We start from the raw sequence: 21,075 nt of genomic DNA on the forward strand, positions 1-21,075 counted from the left end.
GCCCGGAGACGTGATTAATAGTCACATTAGTATATCTTTTAATGTACTGATCGCTATTTTCATCTTCCAGAATGAGATTTTCACACTGTAGTGGAGTGTGCACTGATAATAAATAAACTTGCCCGTGAAAGGCAAAGGTACCGAGTTCGAGTCTCGGTCCGACACACAGTTTCAATCTGCCAGGAAGTTTCATATTTTCATCTTGATACGTATGAAAAAAATACACCTTAAGTATGTCATTAAGTAACCCTAATATATCGTCTATTCGTCAGCGTTCTCGCAAACAGCGGGGTGAGACGTATCATAGAAACGGGAAAAACATAATTATTTCTCGCACCATGCGCAACACACGAACGAAATGTCGCTGCATTGACATATTTCTCGGTAGATTGTTTGTGGATAACGTATCTCATTCACATTACTAAAAGCAGGTCTGTCAGATATCAATTTGGATGCGTACCAGGAGTATAAAAGCATATCTTGAAGCACAGTCGTGGACAGCTTGTTATAGACCAACGCATTAATTTTGATAGCATCCGCCCTATCTTGTCATTCTCTGCTCTTCTGTGAAGTCGAGGGATGGAATTCTGTAGCTATCGGAAAAAGTAAACGTCACACGGTTGACAGAGAGTGGTACGTTTCGGTGGTATCACTTTCACGTTGCATGTCAGTTGATCATCATCATCTACGAAAGTCCTATCTCGTATCCATCCCCAGGTTTTGTGTCAAAGATGGTAAAAGAAAGATATTCCCAGTATCATAATATTATCGTAGACATTGAAAAAACGTCGAATGAAAAAAAAGCCACGACCAAGAATCGAACATGGACCAGCAGTTTGGAAGCCTAATGCCCTGACCGCTTTTTTTCCTTCAATAGGAATGCCCTACCTAAGAAAAGAAAAACCCGTGCCACATTCGGGAGTCACATTAAACTCAGTGCAAAAACGAGAGAGAGAAAAGCGAGTAAATTGTACTTCATGCAGAAATGTGTCATCCGCAAAAGAATCTTGGTTGGTTGGTTGTTTGAGGTTAAAGGGACCAAACAGCAAGGTCATCAGTCCCTTGTTTCAAATAGACTCCATTCTGCTAACGGGACATCTCAGAAAAGTCAGAACAATAAAACGGAAAAAGGGGAAACGTAAAAGGGCAGTCACGTTGTCATTAGTAAAAACAAATGAGGGAAGTTGGCAAGAGAACGAACCCAACACTATGCTGAAGCAGCATAGGCAAGACCACCTGTGACTTAAAAGGTACAACTGCTATAACGCAGAAAGTACGTATGGGAATAGAAAAACTTACCAAGCCTTAAAAAGAAGGGGTAAAAACAGAGTAAAAGGGAAAGAAAAGAGGATTCCGGTCAGGGAGGTGAATCGGGAATCTCTGAACACTGCCTACAGTGGGAGACACCCAAACACTCACCGCCCCAAAAGAATCTTAGGTAACCCGACGCAGCAAAGCGAGCAGCAGGTCTGATTCCACCCCATTAACATTCAAAGAAAGGAAGCCTGCATACTTTAACAACGGAGAACGAAATTCGAGCTGCTGACCAACTGAATTACGTCATTGGTGTGTGTCAGGATGTATTGCTGCCTCTAGAACCTGAGCTGGCGGTGGCCTGTAAAAAGAAGAATTTTTTACAGGACACCAGATCAGGTTGGACGCGTCGTTTACAGCGACTGCGACGAAATACGCCATCGTCAGTAGGGGACGTAGGTGGCTCTCGAACATTAACCAGAGTACGTGACAAACAAGGACCTTATAGAGGCCCACTCCAAAGGATGGGATTCTTTCAGTTCAGATCGACACACAAGAGAGGGGCTAGGCAACACAACATCTGTGTCGACAGGTGTGATTTCGTGGCCACCAATCGCCTCTACTGCAATAACAGCACTTGGTTGCACCGACGTCACCTGAATGGGTGACTTTAAGGTATCAGGCAATTTTAGGGGCGTCTCAATTTTGTGCTGCTGAGTCACTGGAAAAACAGACGGCTCAATGACGTCTCCACCCTTGGGAGGTTCCGGAGTAGTTACCCCAGCGAAGGGAGGAATACTTGGAGAAACACAAGAGAGCTCAGAAGCTGCTTCCGCACCATCGACCCCAGCACAAATGCAGGACTCAGCTATACAAGATACACCAACCGGCAAATTTCCTTCAGAGACGGGTAGGTGAGGAGTAGATGTATACGAAGACTTATCACCCTGCGTGCTACGTCTCTACGCTGCACGGCGGACACTGACAGCTGGGCAACAACAGTTTCAGGACCCATAATGCGAAGGTAGAGGTGGAAAGTCGGGAGGACCAAGTAGCGGATCCCTCTGTGGTTCCAGTGCACCCTAGGAAGACGTGGCAGCGAAAACAATATCAGCTAACATCTTTCTTGGACGTGGTTGAAATGATAACTTCAATACAAATACCTGCCGCAGGCAATTACACTCCTGGAAATTGAAATAAGAACACCGTGAATTCATTGTCCCAGGAAGGGGAAACTTTATTGACACATTCCTGGGGTCAGATACATCACATGATCACACTGACAGAACCACAGGCACATAGACACAGGCAACAGAGCATGCACAATGTCGGCACTAGTACAGTGTATATCCACCTTTCGCAGCAATGCAGGCTGCTATTCTCCCATGGAGACGATCGTAGAGATGCTGGATGTAGTCCTGTGGAACGGCTTGCCATGCCATTTCCACCTGGCGCCTCAGTTGGACCAGCGTTCGTGCTGGACGTGCAGACCGCGTGAGACGACGCTTCATCCAGTCCCAAACATGCTCAATGGGAGACAGATCCGGAGATCTTGCTGGCCAGGGTAGTTGACTTACACCTTCTAGAGCACGTTGGGTGGCACGGGATACATGCGGACGTGCATTGTCCTGTTGGAACAGCAAGTTCCCTTGCCGGTCTAGGAATGGTAGAACGATGGGTTCGATGACGGTTTGGATGTACCGTGCACTATTCAGTGTCCCCTCGACGATCACCAGTGGTGTACGGCCAGTGTAGGAGATCGCTCCCCACACCATGATGCCGGGTGTTGGCCCTGTGTGCCTCGGTCGTATGCAGTCCTGATTGTGGCGCTCACCTGCACGGCGCCAAACACGCATACGACCACCATTGGCACCAAGGCAGAAGCGACTCTCATCGCTGAAGACGACACGTCTCCATTCGTCCCTCCATTCACGCCTGTCGCGACACCACTGGAGGCGGGCTGCACGATGTTGGGGCGTGAGCGGAAGACGGCCTAACGGTGTGCGGGACCGTAGCCCAGCTTCATGGAGACGGTTGCGAATGGTCCTCGCCGATACCCCAGGAGCAACAGTGTCCCTAATTTGCTGGGAAGTGGCGGTGCGGTCCCCTACGGCACTGCGTAGGATCCTACGGTCTTGGCGTGCATCCGTGCGTCACTGCGGTCCGGTCCCAGGTCGACGGGCACGTGCACCTTCCGCCGACCACTGGCGACAACATCGATGTACTGTGGAGACCTCACGCCCCACGTGTTGAGCAATTAGGCGGTACGTCCACCCGGCCTCCCGCATGCCCACTATACGCCCTCGCTCAAAGTCCGTCAACTGCACATACGGTTCACGTCCACGCTGTCGCGGCATGCTACCAGTGTTAAAGACTGCGATGGAGCTCCGTATGCCACGGCAAACTGGCTGACACTGACGGCGGCGGTGCACAAATGCTGCGCAGCTAGCGCCATTCGACGGCCAACACCGCGGTTCCTGGTGTGTCCGCTGTGCCGTGCGTGTGATCATTGCTTGTACAGCCCTCTCGCAGTGTCCGGAGCAAGTATGGTGGGTCTGACACCAATGTGTTCTTTTTTCCATTTCTAGGAGTGTACATCTAAGGTGGCTACCTTCATTGCAGGCAAGCATGTTGCCACTTACTCACTATGGGTTATATGAATGGAGTAGCCACATACCTGTAGCTGGGAAGGAATGTTACGTTTGACTACCATCTGCACTGAACGGATTGCGTTATAACATAACAACCAGTGTTGAATGCACCAGAGTTAGTGCAGTACACCCCTCGTATCACCATACGGGATCAACAGTTTCTGAAGTGAAATGTCGTTAGCTTCCGGCGGGACACTGCACACTCGGACATTAATATAATACAGTGGATCGGGGATTGAAAAAAAGCGAGAGCCTAAGTGTATGATATCCACTGCGGACTATTTTCAAGAGGGTAACATTTATGTAGTCGTAAAAAATAGAAAAATCGCGCTACAGCGTTATTTTCTGAAGACACTTAGAATATTTCTTTGCTGCGTTTTCTAGAAATCTTTCTCATTTCTTACCTTATCGGCCCATTCAACTATCAGAATCCTTCTGTAACATTACATCTCTGGGTTTCCCAACGGTCCTTTACTTACTTCAATGCTTTGATCAAAATGCACATTCTCAGAAGTTTCTACCTCAAACGAAGGTTTATTCGTGTAGTCGATTTTTATATTAGAGAGGAATGTCCACTTTGTATGTGCTACTCTGCTTCTTATAGCGTCCTTGCTTCGTCCGCCATGCGTTTATCATATCAGTATTTGATAAATTTCATTTATTTGCAGCATACGAGATGCGACGGAAATCAGAATGCGGGGTACACTTGAAGAGCTCTAAATCTACCGTGAAACACTGATGGGTTTATAGATGTTGTATGAATTCGTGATGTCTGTTCCTTCCGGACGCATTCATATAACTGATCCACATTATGGGCAATGCATCCACCTTCCTCAGTGTGGATGCACAAGAACTTCTCATACTACGGTTCTAGGCGCTGCAGTTTGGAACCGCGCGGCCGCTACGGTGGTAGGTTCGAATCCTGCCTCGGCCATGGATGTGTTTGATGTCCTTAGGTTAGTTATGTTTAAGTAGATCTAAGATCTAGGGGACTGATGACCTCAGAAGTTAAGTCCCATAGTGCTCAGGGCCATTTTTTTCTCATACAAGAGAGCATGGAGGAAATGGACAGGCACTCAGTGGGAATGTGGGTCGGCCGTGAGGCGTGTCGAGATGGTCCGAGCAATAGCGCCGACACCATGTCCCGGGTGGCACAGAGATCGCCGCGCCTGCCTACTAAGCAGGAGATCCAGGACTCAAATCGTGTTCCGATACAAGTTTTCACTCGTCGCCACTGATTGTGCATAGTGTCACGATGCATCTGACATCACTAATCCCTTTCTTTCTCCACCTCCCCCCTTCCGCCCCCTCACAACCATCTGCAATTTATACGTTTATGGATGTTGTTTGCTGACTCTTTTACGTTAGGATACCATGGTGTCCCACGGTCCTCGCAGAGCAGTTCGTTTGGTCTGTTCCCGAAATTACTTTCGTTACCTTATTGATCTGCGAGTACCTAAAGCAAGTACAAAATGGTTCAAAGTGATCTGAGCACAATGAGACTTAACATCTGAGGTCATCGGTCCCCCTAGAACTTAGAACTACTTAAACCTAACTAACCTAAGGACATCACACACGTCCACGCCCGAGGCAGGATTCGAACCTGCGACCGGAGTGGTCGCGTGGTTCCAAACTTAAGCGCCTAGAACCGCTCGGACACTGCGGCCCGCGAAAGCAAGTACAAACGCGTATAACACTGCATGTCTGCTGTATTTGTAACAAAAACATTTGCATTACATTCTCGATGTCAAAGTATATCCTCGTGGACTTTTACTGTCAGATTTGAACCCTAGCACACTTCCGCGGGCGCAGGAGGACATTATGAAACGGCGAGATTACCGAATAAAATCCTCCAGGTTTTTAACTCGTCAAAACGAATGATATTCTGCAAGTTTCGACAGCTGTCAGCGACATTGTCGTCAGTGGGCGAATGGCTGACAGCGTGGATTTTTTTATATTAGTCTATAAAAGAACGAAATGCCAATCCTGGCAACAATAGTTTAACACCTGAAAAAAGTACAGTGACAGGCGTCGTGAGTTCGTTAATGTAATTTCATTTGGAACGACTTGAAAACAGAAATTTACCAGCAGATACCGAAAACACATAACGTGAAAACGGAACAACTGTGTTTTATCGTATAATATGATACTTAAAAAAATCACAATTATTTCTGTAGAGTAACTTTTCTAGCTTTCGGCTGTTAAGGCTGGGAGAACGGTTGTTAAGAAGGACGATGCAATCTTCCATCGTACACTCACTCACAAATTTTCATTGTCGTCATTCCCTTGTGCACATGTTGGTGGGTCTTATTCGCAACTATAAATATATTTGGAATATATGCTCGTCAGGTTTGGCAGTCATACTTTCATCTGTAAGTGTTGTGTCTAGGCAAGACAGCCTAGACACAATGAGAGGAAGCCGAAAGGCACGCTTAAACTCACGCAGGCTGGCGTGAGGTCTGAAACAGGATACGTAATGAATGCTATAAAGAAAAGTACGTAGCTTCTGGAATACTTAACTTTAATCCATAATTGGTGAACATTGGTCTTGTTGATTCAGTATTATCATCTCAATATAACTTGGTGATGGCACCTTGCTAGGTCGTAGCAATTGACTTAGCTGAAGGCTATGCTAACTATCGTTTCGGCAAATGAGAGCGTATTTGTCAGTGATCCCCTTCTGGCAAAGTCGTCTGTACAACTGGGGCGAGTGCTAGTAAGTCTCTCTAGACCTGCCGTGTGGTGGCGCTCGGTCTGCTATCACTGACAGTGGCGACACGCGGGTCCGACGTATACTAACGGACCGCGGCCGATTTAAAGGCTACCACCTAGCAAGTGTGGTGTCTGGCGGTGACACCACAGTAAGTATATCGAAAGACTGTTGCAGCTGTAAAACGTGGGAGCAAAAGGGTGGCGTAGATGTTTCACAGCGCCTACTGTTGAAGTAACAAATGTTGGAATGCATGCTCGTCACGTCTGGCAAGTGATATTTCCATCATTAAGTATAGAGGAAAGGTGCCTATTATGCGATAGTTCCCTAATATGAGACACCCCAACTGTGCTCATGTTAGGGATTGCACTCTGGTGGAGAGTTTCTTAAACACGTCTATTGCGTGCCAGACGACGACACAGCGAGTGGGACGCCGTAGTTGAGCCGGACACAGTACGTAGAGGTTGATACAAGATTTCTTGTGTTTGGAGTTTTTGCGACATCGGTGTCGAGACAATATTTCAGCTTAAAGGTGAGTGGATATTAACGTACTCTTTTATTGTTGTTAGTTGTAATGGTATTACCTAAAATTATTGACAATTAGGTTCATTTTCCAACGAACGTTGTTAGCAAGTGCGTGATTCTTTGTGTAAGATGGCGAAATTCCTAATATGCGATAGTATGGTGATCCAAATACGCGACAGTGTCGCATATTACGATACCTATCGCATATTGGGGGAACTCATTCTCTCACGATTTTTTATATGTAATTTACGCAATACTATCGTGAGAAAACAATATTTCATCATTTATTGTAGTAAAATTTTGGCAACTGCGTTTATTTTAATTCGATTAAATTATCATAAACAGGGATTACTTTGACTAGTCTTATGATCAGAAATTGGAATGTTTTCTGGAACTTGATGGACGGTGCATTTGCAGGATCAATAGCAGGTTGTCATCCAAGTGGGCCGGCCGGTGTGGCCGTGCGGGTCTAGGCGCTTCAGTCTGGAACCGCGTGACCGCTACGGTCGTAGGTTCGAATCCTGCCTCGGGCATGAATGTGTGTGATGTCCTTAGGTTAGTTAGGTCTAATAAGTTCTAAGTTCTAGGCGACTGATGACCTCAGAAGTAAAGTCGCATAGTGCTCAGAGCCACTTGAACCATCATCCAAGTGGCTGGATACAAACTCACATTTTTACTCAGTGGTTTGGTCATTTTTGAACCGTGGTATTGACAGTCTAGGCATGGTTGAACTACAAACAACGTGAGCTGTGTACCTCCTTCCTGGTGGGATGACTGGAAGGGATCGGCTGTCGGACCCCCTGCGTGTTCAAATGGTTCAAATGGCTCTGAGCACAATGGGACTTGACTGCTGAGGTCATCAGTCCCCTAGAACTTAGAACTACTTAAACCTAACTAACCTAAGGACATCACACACTGAAACACGTATGTAACATAGCAGCGATGGCGAGGCATTGTAGCATCTGTGACCAGAGAGTTTGCGCTTGACCGCGCGAGTGTTGCGAGCGGTTCTCAGTCGGTCAAGTAGTCGTTGCGAGTCTGTCAGTCAGTCGTTGCGAGTCTGTAGCTCTGTCTAGTTGAGAGCAGTACTCTGTCAGTAGTCGTCGCGTGCAGTACGCTAATAGTCGTCATGCAGAGCGGTCGGTCAGTGATAGCAGTCCAGTGCGGGTGATGTAGGCGGTCGGCAACACTGGTCAAGATGGTGAATAAGGTATACTGTTAATTAATATAATCATTAGATAATGAAAAATTTTATTTATTGTAATTATTGAACAACAAGTCCCCCAATAATAATTTTTATTTCAAAAGCATTTTTTCAAAAATTTAATTTTTTATTGAACTAAAGATTTCGTTGCACTTCCCATTTCATTCCACTTCTTTTGAAGAGAAATTTCACTAAAATCACAAAAAAAAGAGAATATTATTATTTGCAATGCAGTTCCTCCAAGCGGTGCGCAACAACAAGAGCAGAAATGTGACATCCATTTATTCTGAGGTAAGACTTTAACTCTGATTGTTTTACACAGGGCCAAAGACCGATATTTCGGTTTAATTGTGTTTTCTTGTCACTGAACGGACTTTAAATTTTGTGAAGAATTTATATTTGAGTCAGATTGCCAATTTCACATTTTGTTGCCATTGTCAGTACATTTCATTGTGGGCAGGTTACGGTTAGAGCAGTGTCCATTAGCACTCATAATTAAATATTGTCATATTTCTTTCTTTCAAATTTTTGTGGAGAGGTTACAAACGGCTCCCATTTGTATTAAGTTTTGTCATTTTTTTTTTCTTTTAAAAATTACGGTGGGGAGGTTACAACACATCCATTCCCGAGGCAGGATTCGAACCTGCGAACGTAGCGGTCGCGCGGTTGCAGACTGTAGCGCCTAGAACCGCTCGGCCACTCCGGCTGGCCCCCCTGCGTGTAAGAGGCGCTGCTCTTGCATGGGTGTTTACATCTTTGAGCGGATTTAGTGAGATCTCCGAACAGTCAAAGGGATTGTGTCTGGATAAAATATCCACAGTCAACGTCTATCTTCAGGAATTATGGGAACCGGGATGACGCAAAACTTTTTTTATGTATGTAATAAAACCGTTCTGTGCTAGAATCGACGTCAGCTTCAGTCCAGCACATAGCCTTTTTATGGTCTCAAAATGTCGGAAAAGTAAAATACCTCTTCAGGTTCATCTGATTGGGCGTGTTCCTCAGTATAGCATACAGCAATGTTACGATTTTTAATATGTTGTTAAAGGAAGATTTTAAGGTCAGTAAGGATACCTTATTCAATCTAGAATCGTGCATGCTAGGACCATACCCTAATTTCCTTTTACTTTGCTATCTTTAATCATAATCTGAAGATGTTTCACGAAAGATAAACATGTTGTTAATAAAGGAATAAGTTGCAACAAAGCCTGTTTTTAATCCAAGAAACTACAAAAACTTTGCGGCACTATTGATAGGAATGCAAAAAATTTCATTAAACTATTGATAGCTAAAGTCTTAAAATAGCTTAATCGAGAATACGATATTGCAGTGCCTGTGTTATTCTGATTACGATGCGAAGTTTTTGCATGTCCAAAGGAACAGGCACTGCGGTGACTACAGCCGTTGTGAGATACATTAAACGTGTTCGCAGTAGCTAATAAGGATAACTGTCAGCTCTAGAATAAAATGACGACAATGGAAATGTGTGTCGGACGGGACTCGAAACCGGATTTCCCGCCTTTCGCGGGCGGTCGCCTTACAATTTGGCTATGCGTGTACGACTCACGTCCATACTAAAACTTCCATATGTCGTCACCCATACGTTTACAACCTGTATTCGTTCATCCATTATGTATATTCGCGTACAGGTTACAAGTTGTACTTTGAATTCGCTTGCCCGGTATCTGCAGATAAATACACTGCTGCAGTGCATCCATGCATTTCCAAGGAACTTTGCATCGTAGTCAGAATAAGACAAGCATGGATAGCCAAATGATTTGGCAATGTTAGTGTTAAGGATGGCCGGCTGCCCTTCCTACCGCCACCCTGTACCCCCCCAGGACGGAATCAGTGTACCCCAACTGTCTGCGTCTAGTATAAATCGTGAAATAGTGCGGATGTTTTTCAAATGTCTGCGACGTGTGTAACTGAGGCGGAACGCGGGGACCAGCCCGATATTCACCTAGCGGGATGTGGAAAACCGCCTAAAAACCACATCCAGGCTGGCCGGCACACCGGCCCTCGTCATTAATCCGCCGGGCGAATTCGAGCCGGGTCCGGCGCGCCTACCCGAGTCCAGGAGGCAGCGCGTTAGCGCGCTCGTCTACCCTGGCGGGTCACATTGACCCTAGTCTAATATCCCTGTAAGTTCGTAACATCTTCACGGTTTCGCTCTCTACAATCTGCTTTAAACAGTCAACAGAATGGGCTCTTTAGAATACAGTAATTAAATAAATAATTTTGCTACATTGTTTCTGAAGAGGTCGCGAAAACAGATAACTCTAATTACACCGCAGACTTTCTTGACGCGATCTACATACGAATGGAACGGGAGTAGACTGTAATAGGTTCTAGGTGGAGTTATAAGGTAAGGAATGAGGTTGTTCTCATCAGAATTGGAGAAGAAAGGAATATATGGAAAACACTGACAATAAGAAGGGACAGGATGATAGCACATCTGTTAGGACAACAAGCACTGACTTCCATGGTACTAGAGAGAGCTGCAAAGAGTAAAAACTGTCGGGGGAGAGAGTGATTTTAGTACAACAAACAACTGAGGGTGTAGGGTGGAAGTGCTACTCTGAAATGAAAAAGTTAGCACAAGAGAGGAATTCTTGGTGGGCCACATCAAATCAGGCAAACATACAAAATAAAAAAAATTCTACAGTATGTATAATAAACCCGTTCATAATTTTTTCATGGATTTTACAAAAGCATATGATTCTGTATTGCAATCAGAATTGTACAGAATTCTTTTGGAACTTGGAATACCAAAGAAGTATGTTAGACTTATAGAAGCGAGTTTGAAAAACACAAAAGTTAGAGTACGCGTGGGGACTTTGGAGTCAGAAGAATACGTGTCTCCACAACGAACTTGTGACATCAGACTAGTCTGTTTGCCCGTTACACTTTGCGAACGCTCGGCAATTTTGTAATTGGAAAGGTACCCACTAAAGGTCCTAACTTTGTAATGGGCTGTCGATTGCTCACATGCTTTTAAACGCACAGTCTAAAGCTGTACTGGTCTGAAATAGTTAGGCCTACTCACTCCCCACTGAACACGACTGCTGGCACTCGTAAGTTCTGTAGTGTCACGTACTGTGACGTACGTGTCACAGCCTGTCTTTCTCGTGGGCCTCGGCACGTTGGCTATCGCGGAACCTTCGATGCAAGGCTTCAGTTCTTCACGGGCTGCGGTCGTGCTGTTCAGTCACGCCTTTGCACGCTTCAGTACGCCAGCAAGTGATATGTGGTGCTTAAATCAATTATATGAAAGTGATGATATTCAGTTACCTAACGTTGTTCTGTGACTTTTAATGGTAACTACGCAGTGCCTCTTAAACAAAATTACAGTAACGCCGCACAAGTGTTCTGGACGTAGTGCTATCCATGCTATGTGCGGACGGGTCGCTAGTAGAAATCTAAAAAAATATACGTAATTTTCATTAACAGGCAAAAAGTTTTCGCCTTGCCCCGTTATCTTCTAAATGAAAGATTAATTGGACTTTGCTCTGGTCTCGCTGTTGCACGGATGAGGGAACTAAGCCTGTGACCTATAATGCGCGCACGGCCTGATGTACGCCACGCACAGCTAGCTAGCGCCGCTAAAAAGCTGGCGCCAGCCCCGGTGGCCGCGTGGCAGCCCGCCAGCGGCGCAGCGTGTTGCGGGCCCCTGCCGCTCTGAGGGACGGCGCCAAAGTGTCGCAGTACTTCGCGCAGGAACTCATTAGTGGCCCACGGAAAAGACCCGTTATGTTGTCGCGACGGCGTTATTTAACAGCTTCGCTCGCTCCCCCTTCTTTCTAAATTGGCATTTGCACCCATATGGGAGGCTGGATACACACTGCAGAGTTGTTTGCTTTCGATGACGGCGACAAGGCCACAGCCAGTAACTGGGAAGTCTGCAGTACTGCACACTTCACAGAATTCCTAGGGGGTACGCAGAAATCTTCACTGGGTCACCACGTCGACGCTTGTCTGCGAAGAAAGATAGCAATTATCGGAATCCTAATCGATATCTTGCAAGATATCTTAAGCATTATGGGTACATTTAACCAGATTGCGTGCTTCTAGATTTGGAAAAACGTTTCTAAGAACTACCTCACAGGTGACAAGCTGATGACAATGAATTACTTTCCAAGATACATGATAAAGGCGTCTCTCCTAACAGTCGTAACAAGCATTTTCTCTGGTATTCCGCCAGATATTTGCAAATTTATTTTTGCTGAGTCTAGCTGGCGTTATCCCAAACAAATGTTGCTCATCACGTTTTTCATGCGACTCCCAGCGTCGGTTTATTTGCCGTTACAAAGAAATTGATTATTAAAGTAGCATTTTACGTGCCCCTTCGGCAGAGCTGTCCAAAGTTAGTCTAATCCGATGTTCATTTCACCTATGTGTATTAAAACAGCAGCGACAGCACCACCCTGGCTCACGCTGACTGCCATCGTAATGCAGAAGGGCGCTGCTCAGCCGCTACTGGAGCACTGAATATTCTACATATGTTACTGTTCCTGTTAATAAATATCGTTAATACGATACCGTCGAATGGTGTTAACATGTCAATGGCACGTTAGATGGATACGCCGTATTCACGGATATTTACAGTTTGCACGATATACGAGAGAGAATTGTCAGAGAATGTGCTTCGATAAGTGTCGAAGTAATAAGGAATACCACTCAATCCATGATAAAAAGGTTGCAGCACTGCATTGATACCAATGGTCATCACTTCGAACACCTTTTCTAAATGGACGTTAGTGTCACCTTCGTGACCATCAAATACCTTACTGTTACACATCATTGGATTCGTCTAGACAGTGCTATCAGAAAAAAAGTACCAAACTATAGTATCCCATTTAAAAACACAAAGTCTCTGAAGCGACCCCACCTAGCAACAAAAAAAACAACATCATATTATGTCGTTGTCCTGCGCAACTTTTGTCCCACAAACTTTTCAGCTCATATCATACTTTCGGAGTTATTCTAGGTGGCAATAGTTAGTAACTCACACTATGTACATAGTAGCGGAAATTAGTAGTTGAAATCTCACCGTTAGCAAGAATCTCGTGATATCTATGAAGAAGTTAACAGTCACAGCATTACCCACTCAGATCTGAGAAAATATCAACCGGATGCAAGCACTGGAAACTACCTTTTAATGTTGTGCGCTTCACGAAATGTAGCAACTAAACAGCCTTTGACTACAGAACTTAAGTTAAATCCAGATAGTCATGTCAAACAAACCGCTAAAAATAACGGTATGTAGGGGGAACTCATATTCTAATTCAGGTAGGGCCTTCCGCTTATGACAGAGGAAAGCATTTTCGCCTTGGTCCCTGTCTGCGGGAAAGTTAATTATAATTTACGTACTCAGATTCTACCACATTAAGCCACTGAATTCGTTCCCAACTGCCTCGATTCTGATTTGGTTAATTAATAAACGAGAAGATGGACATGGGTTGTAACATACAATGAACAAAGGCTGTCAGTAAAACATCCAAACATTTAGACCAGGTACTACCACATTCACGAGAACAGCCTCCACAAAACACTAAGCAAAATACTGACACATAAAAGGAAACATGCAGTGATAATCTCCATATTCTTTAAAAACGGATGTGTGTATATATGTTGCAGATTGGTGGAAATTAGTGTAAAGGCTCGTGCTTGTTTGTGGAAAACATATTTATTTATGGATTTGCAATTTCACGCAGTTTACAACAAAACGAAATAAAATAAATTTTCATTTCACCATTAGAATTAGGTCGGGTACATTAAAACTGACAAAATGCAGTCCTTCGGGTAGGAAGAGGCGAAGTTGGTATAAAGGCAGGTCCGCTTGATGATGTGCACACTTGTGAATACCAACGGTTACTGAAGACTACCTTGAGCAGTTAAACTGAGAACCGACTCGTGGCGATAACATATTAGACCTTCTGCTGACAAACAGACCCGAAGTATTTGATACAGTTAATGCAGAACAGGGAATCAGCGATCATAAAGCGGTTACTGCATCGATGATTTCAGCCGTAAATAGAAATATTAAACAAGGTAGGAAGATTTTTCTGTTTAGCAAAGGTGACAAAAAGCAGATTTCAGAGTACCTGACGGCTCAACACAAAAGCTTTGTCTCAAGTACAGATAGTGTTGAGGATCAGTGGACAAAGTTCAAAACCATCGTACAATATGCGTTAGATGAGTATGTGCCAAGCAAGATCGTAAGAGATGGAAAAGAGCCACCGTGTACAACAACCGAGTTAGAAAACTGCTGCGGAAGCAAAGGGAACTTCACAGCAAACATAAACATAGCCAAAACCTTGCAGACAAACAAAAATTACGCGAAGCGAAATGTAGTGTGAGGAGGGCTATGCGAGAGGTGTTCAATGAATTCGAAAGTAAAGTTCTATGTACTGACTTGGCAGAAAATCCTAAGAAATTTTGGTCTTATGTCAAAGCGGTAGGTGGATCAAAACAAAATGTCCAGACACTCTGTGACCAAAATACTACTGAAACAGAGGGTGACAGACTAAAGGTCGAAATACTAAATGTCTTTTTCCAAAGCTGTTTCACAGAGGAAGACTGCACTGTAGTTCCTTGGGTTGTTTGGGGAAGGAGACCAGACAGCGAGGTCATCGGTCTCATCAGATTAGGGAAGGACGGGAAGGAAACCGGCCGTGCCCTTTGAAAGGAAACATCCCGGCATTTGCCTGGAGCGATTTAGGGAAATCACGGAAAACCTAAATCAGGATGACCGGACGCGGGATTGAACCGTCGTCCTCCCGAATGCGGGTCCAGTATCTAACCACTGCGCCACCCCGCTCGGTAGTGTAGTTCCTTCTCTAGATTTTCGCACAGATGACGAAATGGTAGATATCGAAATAGACGACAGAGGGATAGAGAAACAATTAAAATCGCTCAAAAGAGGAAAGGCCGCTGGAGATGATGGGATACCAGTTCGATTTTACACAGAGTACTCGAAGGAACTTGCCCCCCTACTTGCAACGGTGTACCGTAGGCCCCTAGAAGAGCTTAGCGTTCCAAAGGATGGGAAAAGGGCACAGGTCATCCCCGTTTTCAAGAAGGGAAGTCGAACAGATGTGCAGAACTATAGACCTATATCTCTAACGTCCATCAGTTGTAGAATTTTGGAACGCGTATTATGTTCGAGTATAATGACTTTTCTGGAGACTAGAAATCTACTCTGTAGGAATCAGCACGGGTTTCGAAAAAGACGATCGTGTGAAAACCAGTTCGCGATATTCGTCCACGAGACTCAGAGGGCCAGAGAAACGGGTTCCCAGGTAGATGCCATGTTGCTTGACTTCCGCAAGGCGTTCGATACAGTTCCCCATAGTCGTTTAATGAACAAAGTAAGAGCATATGGACTATCAGACCAATTGTGTGATTGGATTGAAGAGTTCCTAGATAACAGAACGCAGCATGTTATTCTCAATAGAGAGAAGTCTTCTGAAGTAAGAGTGATTTCAGGTGTGCCGCAGGGGAGTGTCGTAGGACCGTTGCTATTCACAGTATACATAAATGACCTTGTGGATGACATCGGAAATTCACTGAGGCTTTTTTCGGACGATGCTATGGAATATCGAGAGGATCTAACAATGGAAAATTGTACTGCAATGCAGGAGGATCTGCAACGAATTGACGCATGGTGCAGGAAATGGCAATTGAATCTCAATGTAGACATGTGTAATGTGCTGCGAATACATAGAAAGAAAGGTCCCTTATCATTTAGCTACAATATAGCAGGTCAGCAACTGGAAGCAGTTAATTCCATAAATTATCTGGGAGTACGCATTAGAAGTGATTTGAAATGGAATGATCATATAAAGTTGATCGACGGTAAAGCAGATGCCAGACTGAGATTCATTGGAAGAATCCTAAGGAAATGCAATCCGAAAACAAAGGAAGTAGGTTACAGTACGCTTGTTCACCCACTGCTCGAATAATGCTCTGCAGTGTGGGATCCGAACCAGATAGGGTTGATAGAAGAGATAGAGAAGATCGAACGGAGAGCAGCGCGTTTCGTTACAGGATCATTTAGTAATCGCGAAAGCGTTACAGAGATTATAAACTCCAGTGGAAGACTGCAGGAGAGACGCTCAGTAGCTCGGTACGGGCTTTTGTTGAAGTTTCGAGAACATACCTTCACCGAGGAGTCAAGCAGTATATTGCTCCCTCCTACGTATATCTCGCGAAGAGACCATGAGGATAAAGTCAGAGAGATTAGAGCCCACACAGAGGCATACCGACAATCCTTCTTTCCACGAACAATACGAGACTGGAATAGAAGGGAGACCGATAGAGGTACTCAATGTAACCTCCGCCACACACCGTCAGGTGGCTTGGGGAGTATGGATGTAGATGTAGATACAGTTCAGAGGTGCGTCTGTTATCGTCGTACGGCAGTTATTGTGGTAATGCTGCCTGGAAACCCTTTGTCGGGCAACGGGCAGGCAAATGCTCAGTCGTACAAAAAAATGGTCCTGTCTAATCACCAGATTGCTGAGACATTAGGGCGTTCTAGTTGTGTTGTTGATAATTTTGTCAGTTATCCTGCACAGTATGGCAAATGGCTAATATGGCTGGGTCTGAAGCACCATTGATTCGGGGCCCGACGTTTTATCGGTATAGATGGGGTTCCAACAATGATGCTATGAAGACTGGCAAGTTTTAATGGACCTCTTCCTTCCTAAAATGCCACAGTCTATAAGTTACATCGTATTCACGTCCTACTCCTTTGCCCACATGGTAAATTTGGGATCTACAGGAGTTTCATTTTTAGACAAAGGTCGTTAACAAGGACGAACAGTGTTTTACGAAGATGGCTTCATTATTGTCTTCACGGTACATATTGGTTAATACTAGGAGTGATTCCGCTGACAGATTCTCGTGGTTTTCTTTATGTTAAGATGAGACTATCTGGTTTTTTGTGGTAACATGTGGCATTTTGTCTTTTAGAGAAAATGAGTTACTTTAGTTTATGCACATCACTATTAAATGGATCTTCTCACATTTAACAACACTTCTACAGAAATATAAAATGAAAATTATTGTATTTCACCAAATTTACAATAAAGCGTCTTCCGCCATATATATATATCACAACCTTTCCCAACCGACGCTAGTGATAAAAGACCCCGAACCTCCTGTTCCAAAGACCCATTCCTAACGACCAGACCAAAGATAAGTGTCTTCGAGTTTTTAAAATCGAAGCCAAGGACAATATTTACCCAAAATATTACATGTAAAGAAATTAGAGGAATAAATAATTTTACGTTTCTCACAATTACCAATTTGTTTCGGGCCGTTAATTTAAACACGGAGGAATTCACAGAAAAGGCTAGCTAATGTTTTCTGCATACTTCAAGGTTACGCTAAATGTTATATTCAATGTGCTTTGGAAACTATTATATGCGACTAAAAGTCAAAAGCTGTAGACACCATTTCCACGTAAACAAGGTTAAAGTGTATAAAGATAAATATACGGAATCTGACAGTTTTCAAATCGGAAGTTGGAGTATCGGTTACTTCCAAACTGTTTACAGTATCGAGTGTCACTAAACTAGTTTAGGGTTCAAGGTGACGTTCTGTTATAAAGTGTTCTTTCTTTGGTGTCTAAATTTAACTGAGACTGACATCATGTAAATTATTGGAAGATCATTATATCGTTCGGATTTGCTTAATTCCATAGTTGTGATCCTTATTTTAGTTATTTCAATGCTTTTGGGATTTGGGACGGATTGCTTATTAGAGTGAATTCTGGGTTACCATGTTTAGCTCGTTACCTTGCCAAGTGCAAGAGTTAGCTCCTGTGCATGTGTAAATAGCATCTCACCTTGTGCTGTGGGTGAAGCAATTACTTCTGCCATATAATTTAAACTTCATTTGGACATGATCTCTAGAGGCAGCACCTCTTTTATACTGTATGTCCCAGTACCTAGATGGCTAGTCAAGTGTGTACTATGTGTAACTGAAGCAGTTAATGCTTCATGAAGCTTTTTCTTTTTTCTACGTTGTTTTTCACTATGATTATGATTAGTTTTCCCCTTGTGTATAGGTGCTTGTGAAATATATGAACAGTAACCGAATTTCATCTGCTATTTTTTGGTAGATATATATCTTCCGTCACTCTTTGATTATGGATTAACAAGGACCATCTTGTATACTGTATGTGAAGCACGTCACTTTTGACAATTTAATTTTACTGTGCAAAACTTTTCACAAATAACAGGAAGTGTTTCAGTTGCCTTACCCTACCCAAACAGTTCTCTCTTATGCAGTCCCCCCTCCCCATTAACAGGTACGTGTCAGTATCGCTCCCCCCCCCCTCTCTCTCTCTCTCTCTCTCTCTCTCTCTCTCTCTCTCTCTCTTTCCGGTTAGAACGCCATGAATGAAACAAACAGCAACTCACTTTGCTTCTGGTGCGATGAACTGCTCTGCTGAGCTTCCCTGTGACTCTGGATTCAGGTATTAGAATGGCTTATCCCAGTCCGCACTGTGCTTAACCTAACCTTTGCAGCAGTGTTATATTACAGAAAGTTATTTATCGCCTTCTATTTAATTTTCCATACAGACAACAGCTTATCATGAAGGGCTTTGTTCGTTCCAAAGGGCAAGCACGCGTATCTGTAACTCATTGTGATGAAAATTTCATGAGTTATTTAGCCAGTAATTCACAATCGTATGTACTTGCAATTTTTAAGACATTTAGTCTGAAGAAATTATCGTTATTTTCACCCCACTAACAGATATGCTGGAAATTGCACCTTTTAACCATTGGACGTGATGAAGTTTGAACTAAATTCACTCTGAACTAACGAAACGTGAAAAGTAAGCGCTTTCCGTGACCTATCGTTTTCAGTTACGATATTTTCTCTATGATGTTTCACTTTGAGCTCCATCTTAATTTGTGGACCACCTCACATCCTCCTCGGTTAATACACATCTGCTAGTACAGTAATTCTTCTTGTAGTAGGCGAAATTATCTGTTGAACGGCTATGTATATGTATAAAGAATGTCTTTGTGTTACCCATTTATAGATTTTAACGTGCTTTTTTTATCACGAAACTGGATCTGAGAATTACCTGTTTCCTCTCGGTTTATGCCTTGATAGTTTGATTATGGAAACAAGTACCATCTGTAGCGCCCCAATGTGCTTGTTTACCCGAAAATTTGCGCGTAGTCCACATTATCATTATACTCTTCTAGTAATCCCACTGTCTTGAATACGAGGGTAGCCCAATGACAGTAGTATCTGTGAGTCTACTGTGAATTGTGCAGTGCATTACAGAGCCTTCCCTAAAATAAGCTGACACTATTTGAGGAAATTCTGCTGGCATAAGCTGTCACTAGCACAACAGTCGGCAAAGATGAAGCGAAGATGGATTAGCAGGCGCTGGATCAAGTGCGCCCGTCACGAGAGAGGCCAGAGACACACGCACAAGCAACAAGACGCCAACGACCTCTCGACAGCTGCCGCTGACTTGAGGGCTCACTCAATCACTGACTCACTCATAGTCCAGTTTGGCGTCTGTCAGTTAGTTGCAGTGCGGGCTCAGTTCACGCCACACGCTACGACAGTACATAGCGGTGAGATTAGTGCCTAAAGTGGGCCTAGCAGTGAGACTAAAGTTTGTAAGACTACTATTACTGATAAGCTTCTACCACAACACATGGACTATTTCAGTTAAATAAAAACTTACAGTTTGAGTGGTGGCATGCTTTTAAGACGCACACAGTGACTTGGCCACTCTCATATTTATATCTTACTCTGAGTAATTCGATTTGTGGGAAGTATGGCCGAATATTGTCATTACAAGGCTAGTATTGAGAACTCAGAAGATCTGAATATTTTCCTCTCTAATTGCATGTGGTGAAAAATTGCTATTGCTTCACACGCGGACTTCCCACGCAGCGTCTCTCATCACCCAGGTGGTCCGGTGACAGACGGGTTCTGCTGATCTTGAAACGGTTATGCCGATAGGTGTGAGGGAGTCGAGTGGATGCTGTCCAGACGCCGACATTGTCACAAGAGCGGGGGGCGACACGCGACACGCCCACAGGGGCCTGAATGAGCGTCTGGGGCTAGAGATTCCTTTACCTCGCAGAAACTTAGTGAAAACACCAGCGAGGCGTGGGAATGACTTGTGTTCCCAGGCAGTCTTGGCGGGCAAATTTCAGCGTTTTCTGCAAAATCATAACTGTGATTGGCTTGCTCAGGGGATAGCTCCGTGACGTAGCAAAATCGGCGCAGAAATTGGCGCCAAATATCTCCATTGGTGGAATAGTAGTGCTTCGGCATTAGAGTGGAATTTTCCGCCGGTTTTCGGTTTGCTGATTGGCACGTTTAACCAGGGCCATTGTCGTGGGGGCGGGAATGTTCTGTGTTCGGCTTGTACAGGTGCTCCTGACTCGAGTCGGCTCTCGCCTTTCGGTCAGAGTAGGTTACAAGACTGAGCTCTCGCAGCTCTGGACAGTCTGCCTCCCGTTGGCTGTCTAATATACTTTCATTTAATTGTAACTGTTTGACGAAGTTTCTGAAGTTTCGACTTCAACGTAACTTTCCGAGTACAGTTGGCAATTGAGCGTTCTGCGTACAAACGGCCTATGTTGTCCGTCTTGAGCAGTTTTGGCTAAAGTTGACTGTATCGTAGTTACTGTGTGACTTCGCTTGTTAAAATCAATCACTGTAGCGTCAGTGATTGTGTA

Source organism: Schistocerca piceifrons, chromosome 7, assembly GCF_021461385.2.
Source record: "Schistocerca piceifrons isolate TAMUIC-IGC-003096 chromosome 7, iqSchPice1.1, whole genome shotgun sequence".
NCBI classification, from domain to species: Eukaryota; Metazoa; Arthropoda; class Insecta; order Orthoptera; family Acrididae; genus Schistocerca; species Schistocerca piceifrons.